Below are 25,238 nucleotides of genomic sequence, written 5' to 3' on the forward strand. Positions count from 1 at the left end.
TATATATATATATATATATATATATATATATATATATATATAGTATATATAACAAAATATCATGTCCTTGCTCAACACCCTCCAATGACTTCCCTTTGTACTTAAAATAAAAGCAAAAGTCTTTAGCTTGCACTTCAAGGCTCTATAACATCCGGTAAGTTACTTCTCTGATCTTGTTCCATCTCCCCTTTTGTTTACTATGATCTAGTTGCACTGCCTTCTGCTGCTTCTATATTTCAGCCTCCTTCTCAGGGCCTTTGTGCTTTTTGTTTTCTACTTGAGACACATTTTTACTGGCCTGTCACTAAGTCATAGCTCCAGTATCATCATCTCCTCCCCCGCCCCCCCCCCAATCTCAATCATACTCTACCCTGTTTCTGTTTTGTTTCCTTCAGAATATTTATCATGGACTAAAATTATATTTGTTCACTTGTATACTTGATTGCAGTTATCTCCCTATAACGGAATATAAGCTCCATGAAGAGCAAGGATTTTATTTTGGTCTGCAACACTGGAAATAGTGCCAAGCACATATTAGGTGCTCAGTATTTGATGGATGAATTCATTAATTCCACGTTTTTCCCCCCACACTGTTACGTCTGTTACATCACTGCAGCAGGAATTGTAATTTAAAACAAAAATAGAAATTCTGTAATCTCACATGAGCCCAAATAAACAAATTGTAAGACAAATCACATGATCATATCAATAGATGCAGAAAAAGCATTCAACAAAATCCAACACCCATTAAAAAAATTTTTTTAATTGATTTCAGAGAGGAAGGTAGGGGGAGGGAGAGAGAGAGAAACATCAATGCCCGGGTTGGGGGCTTGATCCCCAGTAGGGGACAACGCAGGAGGTAGTCAATCACTGATTCTCTCTCATCATTGATGATTCTATCTCTTTCTCCCTCTCCCTTTCTCTCTGAAATCAATAAAAGTATATTAAAAAAAACCACAATGGCATATTTCACAGATCTAGAACAAATACTCCAAAAATTCACATGGAACCAAAAAAGACGTTAGCAATCTTGAGAAAGAAGAACGAAGTTGGTAGGATCACAATAGCGGGTATCAAGTTATATTACAAAGCCACTATTAATTAACAGCCTGGTAAAGGCACAAGAACAGGCATATAGATCAATGGAACAGAACAGAGAAACCAGAAATTGACTCAAGCCATTATGCTAGATTAATATTTGACAATGGAGGCAAGAGCATACAATGGAGTAAAGATAGTCTCTTCAAAAAATGGTGTTGGGAAAATAGGACAAGTACATGCAAAAAAATGAAACTAGTCCACCAACTTACACCATACATAAGAATAAACTCAAAATGGATAAAAGACTTAAATGTAAGTTGTGAAATCATAAAAATCATAAAAGAAACCATAAGCAGCAAAATCTCAGACATCTCATGTAGCAGAATTTGCATTGATATATCGCCTAGAGTAAGAGAAACAAAATAAAAAATAAACAAACGGGACTACGTCAAAAGAAAAGGCTTCTGCACAGCAAAAGAAACCAGCATCAAAATGACAAGGGAACCCACTATATGGGAGAACATATTTGCCTATGATACATCTGATGAGTTAATTTCCAAAATATATAAAGTACTCATACAACTCAACAAAAGGAAGACAAACAACCCAATTAAAAAATGGGCAGAGGACCTGAATAGACACTTCTCCAAACAGGACATACAAATGGCCAAGAGATATATGAAAAATGCTCAGTGTCACTAATTATCAGAGAGATGCAAAATTAAAACGACAATGTGGTACCACCTCACACCTGCCAGAATGGCTACTATCAATAAATCAACAGGATGAGGATGTGGAGAAAAAGGAACCCTAGTACATTGCTGGTGGGAATGCAGACTGGTGCAGCCATTATTGAAAACAGTGCGGAGTTTCCTCAAAAAATTAAAAATGGAAGTGCCATTTGACCCAGTGAGCTCACTTCTAGGAATATATCCTAAGAAGCCTGAAACACCAAACAGAAAGAATATATACATCCCTATGTTCACAGCAGTGTTATTTATAGTAGCTAAGATGGGGAAACAGCTCAAATGCTTATCAATAGATGAATGGATAAAAAACCTGTGGCACATTTACACAATGGGAATACTATGCAGCTGTAAAAAAGAAGGATCTCTTACCCTCTAAGATAGCATGGAGAGACCTGGAGAGTATTATGCTAAGTGAAATAAATCACTTAAAGACAAGTATCACATGATCTCACTTATATGTGCATCTAATGAACAAAATAAACTGACAAACAAAATAGATCCAAAGACACTGAAGCATGCAACAGACTGGCGTACTTCAGGGGGAAGGGGGGAAGGGGGGCGGGGAGGGTGGGAAGAGATTAACCAAACAACTTATATGCATACTAGTATATGCATAACCCATGTACACAGACTACAGTGCGATGAAGGCCTGGGTGGGAGTGGGGTAGAGGGAGTCAATGGGGTAGAAAAGGGGGACATCTGTAATACTTTCAACAATAAAGATAAATTTAAAATAATAATTGGTATAGAACTAAATATATATAGCAGATTAATAAACTATAAAATACAAGTGTTTGATAATAAATTAATTGGCAAATGAAATTAAATCACCCTATAAAATTTTAGTTGTTGACTGAATTTCATCCTTTAATCAAGTGGCATGAAGCTGATAAACCTTTGAGATAACTTGCCAAATAGACTGGAACATGTCTTCTAAAAAACAAACATGAGTCCACTTATGTTTGCACGCTGGGTGGGAGGGGCTGACTTTAAAATTTGCATGCTGGGTGGGAGGGGCTGCCTTTATTTTGCTTTGTTTTCATCTTTAAATAAAGCACTGTGCTCTTGTGGTTTATTGCACAAGTCTTGTCTCTTGTTACATTCTTGGTATGCACATGTTACCATGCTATGGGTCACTGTTTCACTCATATTACGGGAACAACCTAAAACAAAATGTCTGAGTGACAGGATGAGTGGGGTACACCACAGACAGGAAATGAAATTCATACTCTGCCAACACAGCAACTGTCTGCTTTACTAAATGAAAATCTTTTAAAAATAAAGACTAAATAGTCACCAGGCAAAGTTATAGCTGCGGGCACTTTGGTTTCCTGTAAACAAAGTAGGCTCTACATCTACAAAAGAAGTAGGTTTGTTGTGAGCTTAAAACAACCAAGCATACTTCAGTCACTCATTTTGTGAGACAAAGGTAGTTTCCCTTTGGCAAACACAGTTTAAGAACTAACTTCCTGGTTTTTGGAGTTCTGTAATATTGTTCTTAGATAAATCTGTTGCTTATGCTTTAAAACATTTTTAAGTGTATTCTCTAAAATGTATGTAGTGCTTTCATAAGGGGGAGGGTTGAGTGGGGGGACAAGGACCCTCACTTAACTCAACACTACTTGGAAAATTCCTGATTATAATAGAAAGACCAGAAGTTAAACTCCTATATAGTATAAGGGAAAGATGACTTTCTATTTACACACATCTCAATAAAAGGCTTTTCTGATACAACAAAATACACAGTAGATCTAGCTGCAGTACAGGCTTCCAGAGTCATGGCAGACACACTCTAGATCAGCGGTTCTCAACCTGTGGGTCGCGACCCCTTTGGGGGTCGAACGACCCTTTCACAGGGGTCGCCTAAGACCATCGGAAAACATATATATAATTACATATTGTTTTTGTGATTAATCACTATGCTTTAATTATGTTCAATTTGTAACAATGAAATTGGGGGTCACCACAACATGAGGAACTGTATTAAAGGGTCGCGGCATTAGGAAGGTTGAGAACCACTGCTCTAGATGGTACAATCAATGCTCTTTATTTTGTAGCCCCAGATTACGACTCCCCAGTTATCACAAAAGTGGCATACATTGTTGATCACAAAGAATGAAAATGTGGCTGATTACAAAATCCCTTATCATCACTGAAAAATAGTTAAAGCTTTATAAATGCTATCAAAGATGTGATGGCAGCACAGTGTTATGGAAGTAAAAAAAATAAAATTTGCCACCACCAGAGTTTAGGTGGATCAAATTCAACTAGAAAAGTAAATGCTTTATTTGCATATGAAGGAAAAATTCAATCACATGTACTTCAGTGTAAGGTAAAAGCTTAGAATATCTTGCTAGAATAGCAAGAGATTAATTTTTGTAAATATTAGTCTCTCTGAAACAGTTGCCTGAAGATTCAATCAACATTCAGAGTTGGCCTCTAATTAAAAATTTAGAAAGGCAGGTGAAAACTTTTATACATTTTTTTTTTAATTGACCAGTTCTCTAGAGTGAGTCTGGCCCAGAAACAGGAATTCTCCTGTAAATTATATGAAGCCATCCATATGTGATTACAGATGTCTAAGTTAGATAAAAACCCAAAAGGACTTAAAATCCCTATATTAAGGAAAATAAAAGATAAAATGAATACCACTACTCTCTCTTAATTTAAAGATGGAGAGTAATTAGCTGCTTGATAAGACAATGACACAGGGTCATACTTTCTCATCTTTATCCTATATAATAAAAGCCTAATATGCAAATTGACTGAACGGCAGAACAACCGGTCGCTATGACGTGCACTGACCACCAGGGGGCAGATGCTCAATGCAGGAGCTGCCCCCTGGTGGTCAGTGCACTCCCAAAGGGGGAGTGCCATTCAGCCAGAAGCCAGACTCGCAGAGCAGCAAGCTGAGCAGTAAGGAGCAACGAGCAGGCGGGCGGTAAGGAGCAAGAGGGCACAGGCTGGGCTGAGGGACCCCTCCCCCCCACCCCCCCCCACCCCCAGTGCACAAATTTCGTGCACCGGGTCTCTAGTCAGAATATAATTGAAGAACATCTATTTCTCTCTTGCCATAAGATCACTTGCTCAATGAGAAACTCATCCATAGCTGGATATATGAAATAAGTTAATAATAGCTAACACGACTAGATGTCTACTGTATGCTAGGCACTGAGCTAATAAGCACTTTACATTATTTCATTTAATCTTCACAACAATCCTATGAAGCAGGTACTATTTTTTTTATCCCCAGCTTACATTGAAGAAATTGAGGGGCTCAGAGATCATAAGTTATTTGCCCAAGATCATAAAGCTAGTAACCCTTAGAGCAAGGATTCAAACCAAGGTCTGACTTGAAAATTCACACTCTTAATCACTCTCTTCTATGCTGTTCTAGTTTCATGATATAGTTTTATGGAAGATAAAATACAATGTCTCCCTACAGAGCTTTTCAACAGAATTTGAAAGTAGAGTACAGGAAGGAGTGAGAGAAGAAAACTGAAATCCATCCAGATCTCAACTCTTGGTTCATTCCTTTTTTTGTTCCCTCTAACAGGGCCATGAACAGAAAGACTACATTGAGGGGAATGAAGAACATCTGGCTGAGAGATAAACCCAGATGGGTTAGACAGTAGAGAAAAGAACTGTAATTTCTGTTGGAAATGATAGTAGCATTTTAGTCTAAAAAATGGAGGAAATAGTACTCCGCTTTAAATAAATATAGGGAAGTACTCTGTGCCAATCCCTCCTGATCAGAATCACTTCCTAAAGCATGAAATTTGTTAACTGGCAGTTTCTTCTCAGGCCAAGTGTAGAGGAAAAAGGTCAATTAAGGGAAGAAAATACTTAACTATTCTGAGATTGGAATAATCTTTGAGGAATGTGGCCAGGGTGATCATCCATGACCAGGCAGGCCAAGGAAGCAAAACAAAGTAACAACACACCTGGTCAAACTGCTAAATGTCAGATGGATAGACATTCTTTTGTTTTACATACAACACCCAAGAAGAAATGGATTATTTATTAGAGGAAAATCAAGTTTCAGAAAGTAGATGTAATACTTTTGTTTCAACATTAAAATGAAGAAAGTAGATTTTTATGTTTACTTGAGTTTGTTTGGTATTTCTGCCTGAAGCCAAAATCGACAGGTAAATTATTATGTAATACTGATTGCATCCAATAGAATTGCACAAGGTAAATTGGTTGGCATTTATGAAAATTTCAAATACACATAATCAAAACTGTTATAGTTTGTTTTGAAGAATATTTATCTAGGGGAAACTTTCTAATTCATTTCACCCTCCTAACATTCTCCCTTTCCTGATAAACTTTCTTTGCTTATTTAGTTGTTTAATTTTCAGATTAAAGGCACTAGGGAAGCTTCTGTCAATTCCATTAGGTGTTAAAGAGTTCATGTTCCCACTTAGTGTGACCGTAACACATAAAAAAGGAATTTCATACTAAAAAGCTTCAAATATCAGATCAGAGACCAAAGGACTACAAAGCTATCAATACTAGCGCCTACTGAAAAAATTTGGCTAAATCCAAAAAAAACAGGAAGGGAAAAATCATTGTGCCTTGATGTATGAAACATGACTGCAAAAAGTCAAAAGTACACTACTAGATAATAAGGAATGTTTGATTCTGTAATCCTAAAGAAACTTAGATTACAATGGGAGACAATTCAAACCCAAATGTTGTAGGTACTGTTATCTGTAATTAAACAATCCCCCATCTCCAAGATACCTGGCTATACATTCAAGTGACAATGTTAAAATGGCAATTGATACCTGGAACCCTCTCCCCCAGGGCATAAACTCCCAGAAATGCCTATGAATCCAGGCAGAATTATTTGTTTCTTTACCAGCAGACAAGTAGAGGCTGGGCTGCATTAGTAGACCATGATTGGCAAAGTAGACAGGAGCTTAGGACTCCTGTTCTAACTCATTAACTATTACCACAGACCATTTTAGTTCCAGCTAATCTTCCACTTAAACTGTTGCACAATGCCCAGCACAACTACTCTCAGATGCAGCTATTTGTTTTTCCCCTTTCCGACTTCTCTATAATCTAAGGAAGAAAAAAAAGGGTTGTTTGCTTAAGGCTGAAGGACAAATTCCATCAGGACTACTCTCTCTTGGTCTTTTCCTTATAAACCATAATGGGCGGTGGAAAAAACCCTGAAATTGTTTTGTTTAGAAATGTTCAGAAACAAGCATAATCTAGGATCAATAATTTTTATCATTGGCCATGTAACTCAACCTGCCAATTTCTAGAGACTAGGACACATGTGAGTCAACATTTACTGCTTTTGGCTGTCCAGCAATAGATCTCTTTCCTAATCTTGTCCTAGTCTCCTTTTCGCGGTATCCCCCCCGAATGTACATGGTTTTGATGGCTTCCAATTTTGGAACTGCAAGGGGACCCGCAGGAAGCTGGCATATGGTTTAGGCCTGGCCAGTTGGAAACGCTCCTCTGAATCTTAGGCAAGTGACCCAAGAATTAGGGACAATAGGGGATGGTCACATTCACTGTGGGGAAAGTGGCAAGATATAGACCAGTCTGCCCCTGCTCCCTGACTTTCCTTGAATGCTGTTGGTCCCTAGTTGTTCTCTAAACTTCAGACTCCCATCCATTAGGTGATTTTGACATACTTCTAACAAATAATTTGCTTAAGATAGTTAAAATTCATTTGTGAGCTTGCAATCGTGAATCTGATATATCAACTGAAGTTCAGAGAATTTAATTCCTTGCGCCAAGTCACACAGCTTGTAGTGGAGTCTAAATTCAGCTCCATGTCATCTGACACCCAAGGCAGTACTTTAACCCTTTATCCTGAGCTAGCTGTTACTACAACATATAATTGCTAATGTAATAATTTGAAGTAACCAAGAGTTAAAAGCACATCTGGTCAGTTCATCTAAAGAGAACAAAGGCAGGATTTCACTGCAAAGCTTGGTGTGATGTTTGTTCTATTTTTCACAGCATCCTGAAAACGAAGTTTAGGTCTGAGGCGGGAAAGATTTAAGCATATTCCCATGAGGCAAATCCTCTCATGCTGTTCCCTAAAGTTGCTTCTTTTTTTGTTTCTTTAATAAGTTTGTTGGATATTAAACACTGCTTTTAAAAAATATCAAAAACTAGATGCCACAAACAAAAAGTTAGGAAGACTATGGGGCATAGGCAGCAGGGCAAGAAAGCCTACAAGGAAAAAGAAGCGGATGCCTGCCCAGTCCTTGCTTCCTCTTCAGTCTTCTCTGAGCAACACTCTTTCCTTCTAGATGCTACCTGGTCACACATCCACTTGACCTTCTTTCAGAGATTTAAAGTTTTTAGCTTTTGGTTTGGGTTTTCAAAGTACTACCAAATAATGAACGGTCAGAACTGGAGGGCCCTCAGGAAGGCTCTAGACCAGGGCTCCAACTGTAGCAGATGGGTCTAATTTAGCACGTTTCGTGAGAACAGCACAGATATAAAATCATTTTCACTTCTGAATATCTTTGAGAAGAGCACACACACTTTCCTGATCCTCCTGGATTTGCACTGGGGCAGCTGGCCCCAAAACGTTTTTGAGTTTGAGTAAAGCTCAGAGTCCAGACCGTCTCATGACACCACTGCTACCACTTTCTATCCCTTTGCAGCTGCCCTAGCAAATCTCAGCCTTGTCTCCAGCAGCCATCTCAAAATCCCCTCTTCAGCCCCCTCAAGAAAAACAAAAACAAACAACCTCCCACCCCCCAAAAAACCTAGGTGCCCATGAATGGACTTGGTCTCAGGCAACATCCCAACACAACTGACACCAGTCCTCCTGGTGAATGACAGCGGTGGGAGTCTTGTTTTCAAGAAGGTCTTCCTCCAAGGAGAGGAGAAACAGCCTCAGCCCAAAGGAACCTGTTTTACTTATAGGCTGAATTAACAAAGCTTCTCAGTCCTGCAGCCCTAAACTCTAGACTTAAATACTTTTCTTTCTAAAAGGTAAAACTTAAAATTTGTCTCGAGCAAAAAATAAATGACCTGAACAGTTCTTTCTGAGCATTTAAAATGCTGGATGCATTGATTACCAAGAGACCTGACCAACATGATTTGGCACCTAATTTAAAAGAGTTGGTGGGAATTAACACAGCAAAAGCAGATTAACTCAGAAAAACTGCCCAGCATTTGAAAAGTCATTTCATTTGCATGGTTCAACAAATGTCTTTCCAGGTATTTGAAACACACCTGCAGAAGGAATGCAAGTTAGGCTTTTAAGCACTTGGCCAAAATGTCAAACCCTGCTTTCAAAGCATTTCTCTCTTTTACCCTTACGCAAAACTACTTGTGAGGCTCAGGCCAACTTCTATTTTTTGTTGTTGTCATCTTCTGACATCCCTGTCACTATCTTTTATTTACCTCTTTTCCTGCTCAATCTTCTCTCCTTTCACTCTGAGTCCTACTACAATCTCAAGACTCCATTTAGATTTCTAATTCCCAGAGTCCCTTTGGAAGGTGTCAGGTCGTGACTGACTTGATTTCAGAAACCAAATTCCCACTTGTTGACTACAACTTCCTCTTTTGTGACTGTCATGTGTTCACTCTCTTCAAATTTTTTCCCAAGCCATCAACCTCATTTTGGTTTTTATTCCTTCCCTAACCAACCTAGTCCCAGGTTCTATTTCCTAACTAGTTTTCCTACAATATGTTCTGTTTGTTTCTAAATTCCCTTCATAATACTTACTATAGCTTAAAATTATATTTGATGAGTTATTTATTTAAAATATATTTTTATTGATTTCAGAGAGAAAGGGAAAGGGAGAGAGAGAGAGAAACATCCATGATGAGAGAGAATCATTGATCGGCTGCCTCCTGCATGCCCCACACTGGGGATCCAGCTTGCAACCCAGGCATATGTTCCGACCGGGAATCGAACCCTGACCTCCTGGTTCATAGGTCGATGCTCAACCACTGAGCCACTGGGCGCTGAGTTATTTATTATTATCTGTCTGAGCAGCGAGCTTGTTGAGCAGGAACAACTGCCATGTCTAATGTAATCTCTCCAATGTCTAGCACAGGGCCTGACACTAACTGGATGTCCAATAAATATGTATTGAATAAATGAAAGAAAGGCAGAAGGAGATTATAAAACCATGTCTCTGGATGCCAGAGCACCTTCATGGTCTCAGGACAAAGATATCAGAGATGACAGCAACAACACTGAGCTGACTCAGCTGAGCACTTAACACCTCCAGACAGTCCCCCACCCCCTTTCACTTCCCTTGCTATTCCAAACTCTCCCTGAGTCCCATTATAACTCCTGCTTCCTTCAATTCTCCAGCTAACCTGGTGTTCTACAACATCAAGATAATGGAGGCTAGCTGGTGTGGTTTATCCCAATCACTTTCCCGCACCTGCAGACTTATTTCCCTTTTCTAATCTGAGTGAGTGATGATGCACCCAGCTGTCAAAAGTCAACCCTTTCATTTGTGTCCTTGACCCCATTCCCTGGTCTTCTAGTTTTAGTGACTCTTCTCTAGTGACTGCTCTCCTCAGCCTAGAAACATGCTCAAGTCTGTTCTCCCACATCCTTAAAACAAAACCCTTACGTGACCTTATGTTTAAATTCTCTTTCTTTACTACTGAAATTCCTTAAAAAGAAGTCTATACTTGCTATCCCCATTTTTGTCCCTTGCCAGTCATTTTCTACCCACTCCCATCTTGCTTCTGTCCCATCCATTCCTCTGAAACTCCTCCCCATCGTGTTTGCCGATGATTTCCCAAATGATAGATCCAATAGACAAAAGTCCTTCAGTCTAAGCTTAATACCAATTTCTGCTCTTCATTTAGCTCCTGGACCCTTGATGTGCACTGGCAAGTCACTTCTAAGACACTGAGTCCACCTAGTACCTCTCTAAGCATCCCAGTTTGACATTCTTTGCCAGATACTGTGTCCTACCTTACTGCTCTTAAAAAAGCACACATATTTCTATTGATTTCAGAGAGGAAGGGAGAGGGAGAGACAGGAACATCAATGATGAGAGAGAATCACTGATCGGCCACCTCCTGCACGCCCCACACTGGGGATTGAGCCTGCAACCCAGGCATCTGCTTGGACAGGGAATCAAACTGTGACCTCCTGGTTCTTAGGTTGACACTTAACCACTGAGCCACACTGGCTGGTCTACTCACTGCTCTTAAACTGGGCAGATTATCTGGCCTTCATAGTGCTTTGAAACTCACAACTAATTGTACTTAAAAATCAGAATTTTCACCTTCTCTTAAAAGATGAGAAAATTTAAACACATAATGTCCACCTTCACACTTAGCAAAAGCTGGCCAGAGCTGAGCAGTAGCTGTCTTTTTAGATATCACTTGGAGGTAAGTGCTATGGAGAAAAACAGGGTAGTGTAATAGGGAGTGCTGCTGTGTATATTTGTGTCATAGGGTATGGTCAGGGAAAGTCTCTCTGATTAGGTGATATGTGAGCAGATATCTGTAGGAAGTAAGAAAGGGAACCATGTGGCTGTCTGGGGGATAAAACATTAAAGGCAGACGAAGCAGCAAATGCAAAGGCTCTGAGGTAGATGTGTGCATATCTGGTTTGGGAAACAGCAAGGTCAATGGCAGTAACGTGTTGTGAGTCAGGCATGTGTGGCAGAAAACGAGATCAAAGAGACAGGGAGGGACAAGAGATGTAGGTCTCAATGTCTCCACCCTTTGATCTGTAATTGACCTTCCAATGCACTGCAATTGGGATTTACTTCTAGTTGTCAAACCCAATGGACATTTTTTCAATCCTAATCTTTCTTGACCATTTGGTATTGTTGACAACCTTCTACCTTCTTAGTGTTTTACTTTCTTAGCACTCCTTTTATATTTCTTACTATTCCTTCACATTCTCATTTGTGGGCTCCTATTCTTTTGCCAGCCTTTTACATATGTAAAGCCTGTTGCTTTACAATCACTGTCTCACAACAACTCTATGAACAGCAGTCAATCCTCCCATTTCATAGATGAGGAAATAAGGGTTTGAGAGTAATTTGCCTAAGCTTACAATTACACAATCAGTAAGACAAAGGAGGGATCAAAATTTAGGCCTATTTTCTTTTTTTTTTTTTATATATTTTATTGATTTTTTACAGAGAGGAAGGGAGAGAGATAGAGAGTTAGAAACATCGATGAGAGAGAAACATCGATCAGCTGCCTCCTGCACATCTCCCACTGGGGATGTGCCCGCAACCCAGGTACATGCCCTTGACCGGAATCGAACCTGGGACCCTTCAGTCCGCAGGCCGACGCTCTATCCACTGAGCCAAACCGGTTTCGGCTAGGCCTATTTTCAAGTTGTTGTTTTTTTAACTCTACTCCATGGCTTTTTAGCAGTCTGAGTTCTTTGCCTTGTTCTGTACAATGCAGTCCTATTGTAGCCTACACACCAGGGTACCAATAGGGTTCAAAGTGAATTCTCAAATAACAGAAAACCAAGGTCTTCCTTGTTTGTTTGCTTTGTTTTTTAAATTGGGTCAGTTCAGCGCAACTCTGCTGCAACCTTATAAGTAAGTCTCAAAATCACTGGCCACGAAAATTTAATACAGTCTGTAAAACCCTAGTTTATCAATATTCCTCATCAAACCATTTCCTTTATAGTTGTTTTCTACCTTATCAGGCTAAGAAAATGAAATAACTTGCCAACAGGCACTCTAAAAAGTTCCTCAAAGATACCAATTCTCAAATATCAAACCAAGGGAAATAGAGCAAGGAATAACAAAGTATATTGAATCTTTATTTTCATAGCTGTTTTAATGCCTATTACAGATCTTCTTGGCCTTGTACTAATGCATAATGAAATTCAGGGGGAACACTGTTGCTAGTGCTTAGGTTCTGACACAAAAGCAGTCAATTTCTGTTAAAGAATAATAATAATGATGCTGATGATGATGAAGGAGGAGGAAGAGGATGAGATAGAAAATTATCAAAAGGCAAAGTTCAAAGGACAATTTAATGAGCTGTCAAATAAAAGGGAAAAGAGAAAGCAAGTGGCAGGTGCAGGCCTTAATCAGCTCACTTCTTTAACCAATCCAAAGTTCCTTGCTGCCTGCTCTCTTCCCCCTTACACAATCATTTCAGAATTGCACACAAATACAGATGAAAAATTTCTCCATTGGTTCACTGCAAATTTAATTTATTGAGCTTTCTTGATGCCAGATCTAATGTTTAAGAGTTAATTTATTTTTCAAATTCACTAAATGCACATTTTTAGATAAATATATGGCGCTGCAATTGACCCATAGCACTTTCCCTCCTATTTTTCAGATAGTATTTATAAGAAATCAGACAGCTAAGAACAAAGAGATCACATGCGTTTTGCAATATTCTAGGGTACAATGTGACGCAATGAGAATTCCAAACATTTTAGTTAGGATTTGGAAAAAAAAAGAGGAAAATATTCAAATCAAAATGATCCAAGAGTAAATTTAAATTTCATATGTGTTTTAAATGTGTTGGAGGAAAAAACGTTAAAACATCACATATTTGCTTCAGTGTAGGAACAATCATTGCAGTCTAATCCCACACCTGCTGTCTAAATTGTTTTAAGGCACTAGGTCCTATGAACTACCCCAAATGGCAACTTGGGACACAGGAAAACATGAACAAAAGGAAATGATTTTAACTGCCAAAGGCAAAATTTTTGTACAATGATTAGAAGGAAAGCTGCAATCCTCTCACATGGCAATAGACATCTGGTGAGGCTGCACATAGTCTTACAGACTTACTTAGTCTTCAGGGAACTCCACACACCACAGAGATCCACCTTTTAAATGTCCAACCACAGGAACCATGGTTTCTAAAAGGAAGGTGGCTGAAGATATCCAACATTTAACCATTCTATCAAAACATGGTCCATTTAGTTCTTCTTTTTTATAAAACAAGGAAAAATAAGAAGAGAGAGGGATGTGGCCTTATTCACCATTATGAAGACAGGACAAAATGTGAGATGTATAACCAGTTCTGATAAGTAGACAACCAGTTACAACTGAAGCACCCCTACTGATATCAGATATTGGGAGAGTTGAGGCTTGCAACAGAGCAAGGGAAAAAGAATGTACATATATTTTTTCTTCTTCTTTTTGGCTGTATGAATAAATTTATTTACGTTTACTATTACAAAATACTGATATATGGCTAATTTGTGTTTTCTATTTACCTTGTTTTTATTTTTCTTGTATATTTCCTTTCTTTTCATCTATTAGGTAAAGAATATATATTCTATTTCTATTTTACATGCTTTCCTTAAATTTTAATAAGCATATATCATGCAGCAAACCAATATTTCTACTTTGTAGACATGTTTTTTTCTAACTGAGGCTACCCTGGGTGTGATGGTAGTAACGTGCTTTGAAAGTCAATGTAATTCAATGTTAAGAAAATTTAAAATCCTACACACATATATACATGTCTTACCTTTAAAAATAAAGATTGCATTTCAGCCATACTCTAAAAACTAGAATACTTGGGTCTAGGAAAGGGAAAATAAAACAAGGACTGTGACAAAATGCTGATAAACTGCAATGCCGTTTCGGTAATTCAAGACCAAAACCCAAAAAAGGATGCCAGAATCAGGAAAAAAAACAGGGAAGCGGCTACATGATAAAGTATTTGAACTTCTGCTTAAGAAAAGGGACATAACCAGGCAAAAAGCTATACACGTGAAGAACGGGAAAGGAGAGGAAATGGCTTTTGGTAAGGAAGGTGTCATCGTGGGTGATATTTTTCTCTTTTTGCAAATTTTCGTGCTGTTACACTGTGTTTTCAATTTTTAAAAAGCACTTTTTAAAAAATAAGGCAGTTCAGGAAAACACACCGTGGGAACAGAGTCAAGCACCCAGATGTTTTGCGTAAGCTGCATTTTCAGAGACATCTGCCTTTGTGCAAGACTTGAAAAAGTAAAGCTGTCGTCAACAAGTTCTCTGAAGTGAGGGGTGGAGCCTCAGAGAAAGTGAGCTGTGAAGAAACCAACAATTAGAACGCTTAGGGCTGAGAAACACATAGTTTCTTAGATTAAGTTCCTCATTTCTGAGCCACCTCTGCCCAAAATGCTTGGCCATCAACAATGTCTACTACTCAAACAAGCTGCCCATATCTCCATTCAAGTAACTGAGGCTCTTTGTCAGCAGTGCCACTCAGCTCTTTGCAGAGACAGCTTATCTCTGTGGTAGATGAGATAGAGCACAACCAACTGAATAAATCTGAGTGGGAAGCAAGCTGACCTACTCCTCCCTCCTTATTCCAATTCCAAATAAAAATGCTTATCATGGACAGAAAACTTCATGTAAAAGCAAAGATAATCCACATTTTTTCATCTTCCTATTGTCTTGCTTTGGTGTATGTTAAACTTTATTTCTGAATACTCCGAGGTCTATATTGTTTGCTTTTTCGTGTAAGGCAATGGAGAAAGAGTACATTCACAGTGCTTTATATAGTGCCCAGTCTAATGCCACGTACAGAGTGTTTAATAAGTGTGATCTGAAGATAACAGGGATGATGCTGATGGCTCAAGCACACTTCAGAGGATACTCAAGCATGAAAGTCATTGTAAACCTACTCTCTGGTGTTCACATGCCAGGTGTGTAAGCCCCCATGTCTGCAACGCAAACCACAGCGAGAGGCTGGCTTACTTATTCTTGTTTGCAGCCTTCAATCACGCCTTGTGCTAGTGGGGGAACTTCTACTTGCTAAAAGAACTTTCAACTGACTTGCAAAGTTCTCACAAAGTTCTATCTGGTGTCCTGTCTTGAACTTCCTTTTTCTGAGAAGTTGGGTGTGTTGTACTAGTATGTGTTACTGTCCTACATCTGCCTTCTGGGTGAGTCAACTACAAAATATTCTAAAAACCTCTTGCTCAGACACAGTAGCCTCTTCTAGGTCCTATACAAGCTCTCCTTATTGCTAACATGACAATGGAGCTGATAATCTGTAGGTTTACATCAATTTGGACAAAGCTACACAAACTAATATTATCTTACTGTATGGTGAAAGAGTGAAGGAAGGGACACAGTAAAGATAAGGAGAGGTAAGCAGGGTACAGATCTGAAGGTCTTACATGATATGCTAGAGAATTTGGACTTTACCTTGAGGATAACAGAGATCCAAAGTTTGCATTTCCAGAAAGATTCCTTCAACTACAGTATGGAGAATGGATTGGAAGGGGTTCAGACTTACAAATAGAGATAGATGTTACTTGAGTAATCCAGGCAAGGGAATAGGGTGGTCTGAGCTGAGCTAATGGGAATAAAGAAAAGATAGATACTTGGGGGATATTTGTCTAGTTTACTTTCTGGTACAGATGGAAATTTTTCCATAAAGAAATTTCAATTGTAAGAAAAACCCGAGTGAGAAAAGCATTGATATGTGCAAACTCCTTGCACTCAAAGAATATCTTTTACTTTGCACCTCCTGACTCTTCAGACAGGCCCTCCACCTTTTTAAAAACACACACACCAAATTCCAATGCTTTAAGACTCTTAGGCAAGAGGGTCAAAAGGAGTCTATTTATTTACATGGCTATTAACTTTCATTCCACCTACTTTTGCCCCAACTTTTCTCAAAACAGTTTTTTCTTTCTCCCTGCCATCTATAATTTTTTGTTATACTTTGCTAACCCTTAGATTTGGAGATCAAATCTGCCTTCACTTATCTGCCAGCAGCAGCCAATCATCCTGGACAAGCCAGGCAATCTTACAGGCAATTCTTCCTCATGTCACTTTGTTATCACACATGTCTATATCATTTCCTGTCAGGCACCAAACTTCCAGCATCAAGGAAGAACAGCTGTAGAGAATGCTTTTACACAAAAGACTTCCCTCCTTCCTTACCCCCTATTCAACGGATATGACAATATACTGATGCTATAGCCAGGGCTCAAGTTAAATGAAGGATAATGCAACTAAGTGTTGAAACCACCATTTTATTTAATTTTTTTTATTATTATTCTTTTTAAAAAAATATTATAATAAGTATTACAAAGGGTATTACATATGTGTCCTTCGCCCACCCGCCGCCCTTGACAATCCCCTGCCCTCCCTTACCCCCCAGTGTCTTATGTCCATTAGTTATGCTTATATGAATGCATACAAGTCCTTCGGTTGATCTCTTACTCCCCTCCCTTCTGCTCCCCAACCCTCTCTGGCCTTCCCACTGCAGTTTGACAATCAGTTTGAGGCAGCTCTGCCTCTGTATCTATTATTGTTCAAAAGTTTGTAATGGAAACCACCATTTTAAACCAGTAATAAAGAACGCAAACTTATTGTCTGAACATAGTTAACTAGCAAAAGATTAATTAGAAACATGAGGCCAACTTCACCAAAAGAGCATTGGTGAAGAACTGCTAAGCAGGTAATGCTAAATCTCTCTAGCGCTCAGTCAAATTAAGTTACCCAGCTCTAGCTGGTGTGGCTCAGTTGGCTTGAGCATCATCCATACACCAAAAGGTGGCAGGTTCGATTGCTGGTCAGGGCACATACCCGAGTGGTGGGTTCAATCCGGTCAGGCAGCATGCAGAAAGCAAACAAATGATGGATGTTTCTCTTTAACATTGATATTTCTCTCCCTTCCTTTTTCTCTCCTTCCTCCCTTCCTCTCTCTAAGATCAATTAACACCTATTATTAAAGAATATCTATAAGACAATTCTCATAATTTCCTCATCTCTAAAATCAGTGGTTGTGTAAAACAGCTGCTAAATAATTTAAAAATAATTTCTAGTAAAGGTGAACCATAGGCTATCCATATAGGAGAGGAATGGAGTAATTCTGGAAAATAAGATATATTTACTGTATTTATCACAGTAAAGTTATAATAGGCAGTAGCTACACTTCATACTTCTCATCTACAAATGGGATATACTAAACAAGATGCTAGAGTAAAACACAATGAAAAATATAAGGTGGCTGTACCAACCCTTTCCACAGATAAACTACTAGTTCTCAGATCACATTTTCATTGATCTGGGGGAGGCAGTAAATAGTAAATACATACTTGGCTGGGACTCAAATGACCAGGGTTTTCTAATCCCACGATACCCATGGCGGGGTGCCTCTGAGTCAGTTTTAGCATGTCAGACAGATTTTCTATTTACACAAGAGGTTAGTATCTCACCTGCTGCAGGGAAACATGTGAAAAGGGAGAGGAAAAAGCATGGAACTGACAGTCAGATGACCTGGAGTTCTTACTCTGCCACTAATGAATCAGATTTCAATTTCCTCCTATAACATTATAAATTCTTAAGCTTGATAAAGGAGATTATTACCAAGAACCTTAAAAGCACTCCATAAATTCAAGAGGAGATCACCATATTTCTACAGTATTATAAAAAAAAATACCAATTAGGTTTTTCATAGCAGAAGAGAACTCTCAAAGAAGGCCTTTAAAGGTTGTATCACAATGGGCCAGGCTACTCTGCAAATGTGACTGTTAAACCCTATAGGTTTATTTCAGTAACCAAATGGTTAATTTGTTCACTGGATTCCTGCTGCCACTGGAAAATCTTTTTCTAGGGGAAAAAAAAAATTCCATCTCTCTCCCACTCCGGTGTTAGTCAATTGAAAAATAAAGGGATGAGAAGGCTGCTTTGGGTAGTTTTATATTCATAAAAAAGAAGGTAAAAGATGGCTGCCTGAGCTAATAAGGGTGGTGTACTGGAATCACCTGCATTGGCCATATTACTGAGTCATTTAGCTCTTTAGAAAGTCATGTTACTTCTCTCTATGTGAGTTTCTTCAACTGTAAAACAGGATTAGTTATATCTACCTTTCTCACATGCTTAGGGATAAAGTATCCTTTCTTCTTAGTAGACAAAGTTTGTGGAAGTTTTCTAAAAAGTAGCAAGGATTATACAAATGCAAGTTATTATTTGAAAGTACATGAACCTTGGGCTTTACCTTTTACATTCTGAATAAAATGCTAACTTTTGGCCAATGAAACAGAAAAAAAACAAACCACCCTCTAGGCATGCTTTCATATGGAATGAACTCCTGGCTTCTTTCAGCTTTTAAAGCAATTTTTTGGTTTTAGTGCAGAAAACTCTTTACCTAAGGAAGCTCAGCGGCTGGAAAGGGCATCTCAGGCTGGAAGTGACACTGGAATCGTGTCCCTATTTCTTTAAATAAAATTGGAACACTGGCAATGAAGATCAGCTAAGGTCATCCTACTGTCTTTCTCCATATCAGCCAAGTCCACACCTGGCTATATTTAGACAAAGTATGCATACTCCATTAAAGATAGGAGACTCAGTCCTAGATTTAGGATCATAGCACTGGGGCTATTACCTCAGCTGAGGGGGAAAGAGACTAACAGTGCATGTATTGATGCACTCCTTGGCAAACAGAGAACAATCAATGCTCAATTTATTTCATTCTGGATAGATGTACAATTGCTAGTATGCATAGAGCAATCTCTACCACACATAACTCCAGCACAGTCATGACTAAAACAAAGCAGTTAATATCTTTGAGGGAACTCACTTGCCAGGGCTGCCTGCCGTGACTTAGCCAGAGACAAAGGGCTGCCCGGGTCAACGTGGTAAAATGTTCAGCAGTTTGGCCTCCTGGGAACTGGAACAAACAGGTTTTCAACCCAGGAATCACCACTATATCAAATGCATCAAGGTCTGACTGGGTAGAGTCCTCAAGCAGTGTCCAGAGCCAGCATCCAGCGAAGGCTAATAGAACATGAATTTTATAATAAAGATAGCACTGAACTGAATCAGGGACATGGTAGTGCAGGTAATGGGGGAACTTGCTTGGGTGAACCCATGCCCTAAGTGGTCCTTAAATCTGGAAACAAAATCGTCTTAAAGAAAAATATAGTTGCCCTCAAGAGAAAGCTAAGAAAGCCCTAACAACAATCAGATGTTTTTGGTACTTCTCCAACTGTGAGAAGAAAAAATTAAATACATTTAAAGAATGTGGTAAACATACTTCTGAAACACAGTATAACAAATACAAATCTGTTTATCTTCATTCAAAGGAAACTGCACATTGCAATTATGAACATTTACACAGCAGGAAAGATAAGCAGATGTTGGATGTTTTCCCAAAGTTTTTCTAATGTCACTGAAGAGGCTTATGGAATCTGCTTTACATTTTTTTTCCAGATTAAGTTAATGCTAAAAAGGCAACATTCTGAATGTTGTTTCTTCTCATCATTCATATTTTAACATTTCTACAGTGACATTTAAACAATAGTTACCAGAGAGAAAACAACTAAACACAGTTTATACCAGTGGTTCTCAACCTGTGGGTCTCACGACCCTTTGGGGGTCGAACGACCCTTTCACAGGGGTTGCCTAAATACATCCTGCATATCAGATATTTACATTACGATTCATAACAGTAGCAAAATTACAGTTATGAAGTAGCAACGAAATAATTTTATGGTTGGGGGTCACCACAACATGAGGAACTGTATTAACGGGTCGCGGTATTAGGAAGGTTGAGAACCACTGGTTTATACACTATACTTATATATTCGTTTTCCAATATTTACTTCTAAATTAAAAGCTACATAAATAGTTCAATATTTTTAAAAGAGTAAATTTTTGAAAAACCCCATTTTCTGTTTCCTCTGCATTAAAAACCTACTTAACAAAATTTACCTATATCTAAATATCCTCAATTGACACTGAAAAATGGAAATAATCCTCTTGGAGAAAAAAATTCTAAGATAAATAAGGTGGTTTTTTGTTTTTTTTAAATGGGGTGTTTAATTCTAAGAGATAAACTGGTCTGAGTTTTATAGTAAAACCCAGATTTTTTTTGTTCCCAGAGCAACCATTGGTTGGATTAAGGCCTATATATAGCTATACTAATAAAAGGGTAATATGCTAATTAGAGCGGACGTCTTTTGGATGTCCTGGACAAAACTGCAGTGGCTGCGAGGGCTGAAGGCAGGCAGCCATGGTGGTGGCTGTGAGGGCCGTGGGCTCAGGCAGCCGTGGGCTGTGGGCCTAAGCCTTCAGTAGGATATCCCCTGAGGGCTCCCGGACTATGAGAGGGGGCAGGCCGGGCTGAGGGACCCCTTCCAGTGCACGAATTTTTGTGCACTGGGCCTCTAGTGTGTGTATATATGTGTGCCTGTGTGTGTGCGCGTGTGTGAGTATTATATATATATATATATATATATATATATATATATATAATATGAGAGGGCAAGAAAGCAAAAAGGCACATACAACTTGGCTGCTTACACTTCTGAAAATTCATAACTATACATGGTAAGTTCAGAAGTTGATCTTAATAGTAAAGAATAGTTTAATAAGTTGAAGAATCCTTGACCCTCAATGCACAACTGATTTAAATAGCAGCTTCATTCCACTAAATGTCTAAGCCCTGTATTATGGTTGGGTCACAGCATGAGGAACTGTATTTAAAGGGCCAGAAGGTTGAGAACCACTGTTTTAGCAGATAACAATGCAGCTTTATCAAGAGGTAAACAACACCCAATGATAGATGATTGGATTTAACTTTGAAACCAGAGGAAACCCACATGAATTAGATAAGGGTTAGGACTTTGTAAGGATCTAATACTTCGGCCTCTGCCATTCTAAAGCACATACAGGCAAATCCTATGAAAAGATCTTCTACTTACCTGTCCTATCATGTAGCCAATCTTTCTCTCCCCGTTACAATAAACATGTGTATATTATACAGATTTCTAAGCATTAGGTGAAAGTTCATTTACTAAAGCCCTACAATACTAGGTATAACAGGATATCAGTACAATAATGGATTTTGAACAAGATTCTGAAATTCATTAAGATTAATCTGACCAGCAAATGAGATTTTTACCATTTCCTAATCTTGTTGGATATTCTAGAAATTTTAACAGCTACCCAGAGCATGCCATTTCCTGTACGATGCCATTATAGTACTGATTTTCTAAGAGTGTAACAAATCTAAGATCACCGATACATTAAACATTACTTTATGTGGTAAGTGATTCAGCAAGAAGGAAATGATTAAATGTAAAGTTTTATTGATCTGATGATTTTATAACACGTTACAAGGGAAAAGAGATTAAATGCAATGTTTAACTGTTATTATAAAGGTTAATGTTTATAGCAGTTAACAATTCTCATCTGTTATTGCCATTATGTCCATAAATGCAATGGCCTCATATTGTTTAAACAATTGTAGTTGTTATACTTAAACATTGATTTCCATATTTACACCAAGTATCTACACTTCAATTTGTGGTTCAAATAATAATTTATCAGTTTCCTGACCATTTTCTCTAACATAGTGAGAAAGGCTAGTAAGCCAGGACAAGCAGAATAGGAAAACTGAGACATACTAGGTGTACTGGTTAATAATGGCGGATTTTGTAATAGAAGAAAACATGATAATTTCAAGAGAAACATCAAAAGTGCTTTATTCAAAGTAATGTCTATTGCAGGCTACCACATTTCCTCCATCTTTCAGGTAATTTGTAGATACCTTCCCAATAGAACTTTTCTTGTTTTGAGGCAAACCATTCAGAGACCCAATTTTCCACTTCTTCATATGTTTTGAAGTGCTGCTCAGAAAGTGCATGTGCCATCGATCAGAACAAGTGGTAATATGAAGGAGCAAGGTCTGGTGAATAGAGCGGGTGGGTTAATACTTCCCAGGCAAGATCTTTTAACGTGTCTTTAACTGGTTTTGAAGTGTGTGATGGTGTGTTATCATGAAGCAAAATTACTTTGCCGTGTCTTCTGGCCCATTCTGGTTGTTTCACAATCAAAGCGTGGTTCAAATTGATTATTTGTTGTTGGTAGTGAACAGTATTAACGGTTTCACCTGGTTTTAGAAGCTCATAATACACCACACCTTCCTGATCCCACCAAAAGTAGAGCATTGTCTTCTTTCCGAAGTGATCTGGCCTTGCAGTTGATGTTGATGGTTGACCTGGATCAACCCATGACTTTGTGCGTTCGGGGTTCTCAAAATAAATTCACTTTTCATCGCCAGTCACAATTCTATGCAAAAAAGACTTTCTTTTGTGCCACTGAAGCAACATTTTACTGATGACTTTTCGGTTTTCCATTTGTCTTTTGTTCAGTTGATGTGGCAGCCATGTTCCTTCCTTTAAAATCTTTCCTATTGCTTGTAAACGATCGGAAATTGTTTGCTGAGCAACATTTAATCTTTCTGCAAGTTGTTTTTGAGTTTGACATGCATCTTCATCCAATAATGCTTATAATTGTTGGTCTTCAAACTTTTTCGGTTGACCTGGACGTTCTTTGTCTTTCACATTGAAATCATCACTTTTAAAGCATTTAAACCAGCGTTCACAAGTATCTTGAGATGGAGCATGTTCACCATAAGCTTTCCGAAGTATACAATAACTTTTTCTTCAAAATAAAGTAATGAATTAAAACTTCCCGCAAATGCTCTTTTTTTGGGGCACGAAATTCGACATTTTTAAGTGTAAAAATATCTATGATGTTAACACCTTCAGCAAATTTGACATATGAAGTTTTGAAGCTTGCTGTCAATACAACAAAATAGCATACATATTAAATCGCATGTGTAACTCCATCTATTGAAAAAAATCCGCATCATTAACTGGTACACCTAGTATAGTTAAACACAGTTTGCAGCCATAGGAAATCCCATCTTCCCTAACCCTAGGACACTTAAGAGTAAATGGTTTGCTCTTCTCCTCAACCAGAAGGTAAATAGCTTAAATCACCCTACTCAGGAGGATAGATATCAGGAACCCAATTAATGCCATTTGCCAACCAAACCCAAAGACAGATGAAGTTAAGGGAATAAACCTCCTTTTGGCAGATACTCATAAAAGTAATGAATATTCTGTTGAGATACTCTCCTAAGACCTCCTCTAAACTCCTAGCTGTTAACACCCCTCAAAACAGAGGTTCTAGCTCGAACTCCCTCTTCTAGGAATAGCCCTGAACCTTTCCCTTTCCCCTTTCCTTCCCTCCCCCCACAAACATGCATCTCCTAAACTTGAAAGGACCTAGGAAGCTTGACACCAGAGCAGCAATGGGCAGCAGCAGTTTGTCCTCGGCAAATCCCTAAACCCGTCCCCAAGGTCCCCTTTTCTCTTATTTTTTTTTTAAGTTAAATCTTTATTGCTGAAAGTTATTACATATGTCCCCTTAAAGCAGCCCAGGCTAGGGCCATTTCCCCATCTAGTCCTTCCCTTCTTATCCTAGGCCAGGGGTGGGCAAACTTTTTCACTCGAGGGCCACAATGGGTTCTTAAACTGGACCGGAGGGCCAGAACAAAAGCATGGATGGAGTGTTTGTGTGAACTAATATAAATTCAAAGTAAACATCATTACATAAAAGGGTACGGTCTTTTTTTTTTTTAGTTTTATTCATTTCAAACGGGCCGGGTCCGGCCCGCGGGCCGTAGTTTGCCCACGGCTGTCCTAGGCCCTTCCTTGTTTCACTGTCACCAGCTTTAATAAACATCCTCTAAAATTAACCTGGACTTGTGTAGTGAAATTTTTCCTGCATGAAGTCAAGAACCCACCCTAGGCAGACTTACTAGGGCCAGGTCCCTCTTCTGGTAACAATAGTAACCCCTCACTCCCACCTTACTTTCCATCTTTTTGTCCTGATTTATTTTACAGCTGATTATTTATAATAATTTATTTACATTCTAGAATGTAAGTTCTAAGAACTGAAATGGTCTTTTTGGATCACTGATTCATTCCCACTGCCTAGAACACTGGTGATCAATAAATGAATGCATAGATATTTACTAAGTAGAGATATGAAATCAGAGGTAAACATGGCATAGTATAAAAGCATGGATTATAAAGAGGATCTGGATTTCAGTCACTGCTCTTGCACTTAATATATAACCTTGAACAGGTCATTTAATCTCTGAACCTCAATCTCTTTTCCTTTAAAACAATGCTAAAATATTAGTACACAGTGTTATTGCAAAAATTATAGGACATAATAGAAGTAAAAACTTGTTGCAAATATTATGTCCTAGCAGTTATTCTTGAAAAATTGGCAGAAAATTCTGTAAAACAGATCAATCTTGAGAAAGCAAGTTATTCTGTTACCTTATCCTTGTTCTTGCAGGACCACAGAGGCAGAATAAGTAGTGAGAAAGCATAGCATTAGAAGAGATAGGCTTAAGCTTCAATTACTAGCTGGTTGACATTAAGAAAATTTCTTAACCTCTCTGAGGCTTAATTTTCTTTTTTTTTTTAAAAATATATTTTATTGATTTTTTACAGAGAGGAAGGGAGAGAGATAGAGAGTTAGAAACATCGATGAGCGAGAAACATCGATCAGCTGCCTCCTGCACATCTCCTACTGGGGATGTGCCCGCAACCCAGGTACATGCCCTTGACCGGAATCGAACCTGGGGCCTTTCAGTCCGCAGGCCGACGCTCTATCCACTGAGCCAAACTGGTTTCGGCATAATTTTCTTATCTATAACAGGAGAGGGACA

The 25,238-nt window shown here is 38.6% G+C and overlaps 1 protein-coding gene across 30 annotated transcripts in view; it reads right to left on the reverse strand.

Moving 5' to 3' along the window:
- SSH2 (slingshot protein phosphatase 2) overlaps window positions 1-25,238 on the reverse strand; it is a 215,751-nt gene that overhangs the window by 62,875 nt on the left and 127,638 nt on the right. For 5 of the 30 annotated variants that reach the window (XM_023759545.1, XM_023759540.1, XM_023759543.1 and 2 more), the window contains one exon: window positions 14,626-14,765. The exons of the other annotated variants lie outside the window; for them this stretch is intronic. The gene's annotated coding sequence lies outside the window, so the exon portion shown is untranslated. The remainder of the gene's footprint in view (window positions 1-14,625; window positions 14,766-25,238) is intronic. 30 annotated transcript variants of the gene reach the window in all.

The sequence above is a fragment of the Myotis lucifugus genome, unplaced genomic scaffold (assembly GCF_000147115.1).
Source record: "Myotis lucifugus unplaced genomic scaffold, Myoluc2.0 scaffold_157, whole genome shotgun sequence".
In the NCBI taxonomy this organism is placed as follows: Eukaryota; Metazoa; Chordata; class Mammalia; order Chiroptera; family Vespertilionidae; genus Myotis; species Myotis lucifugus.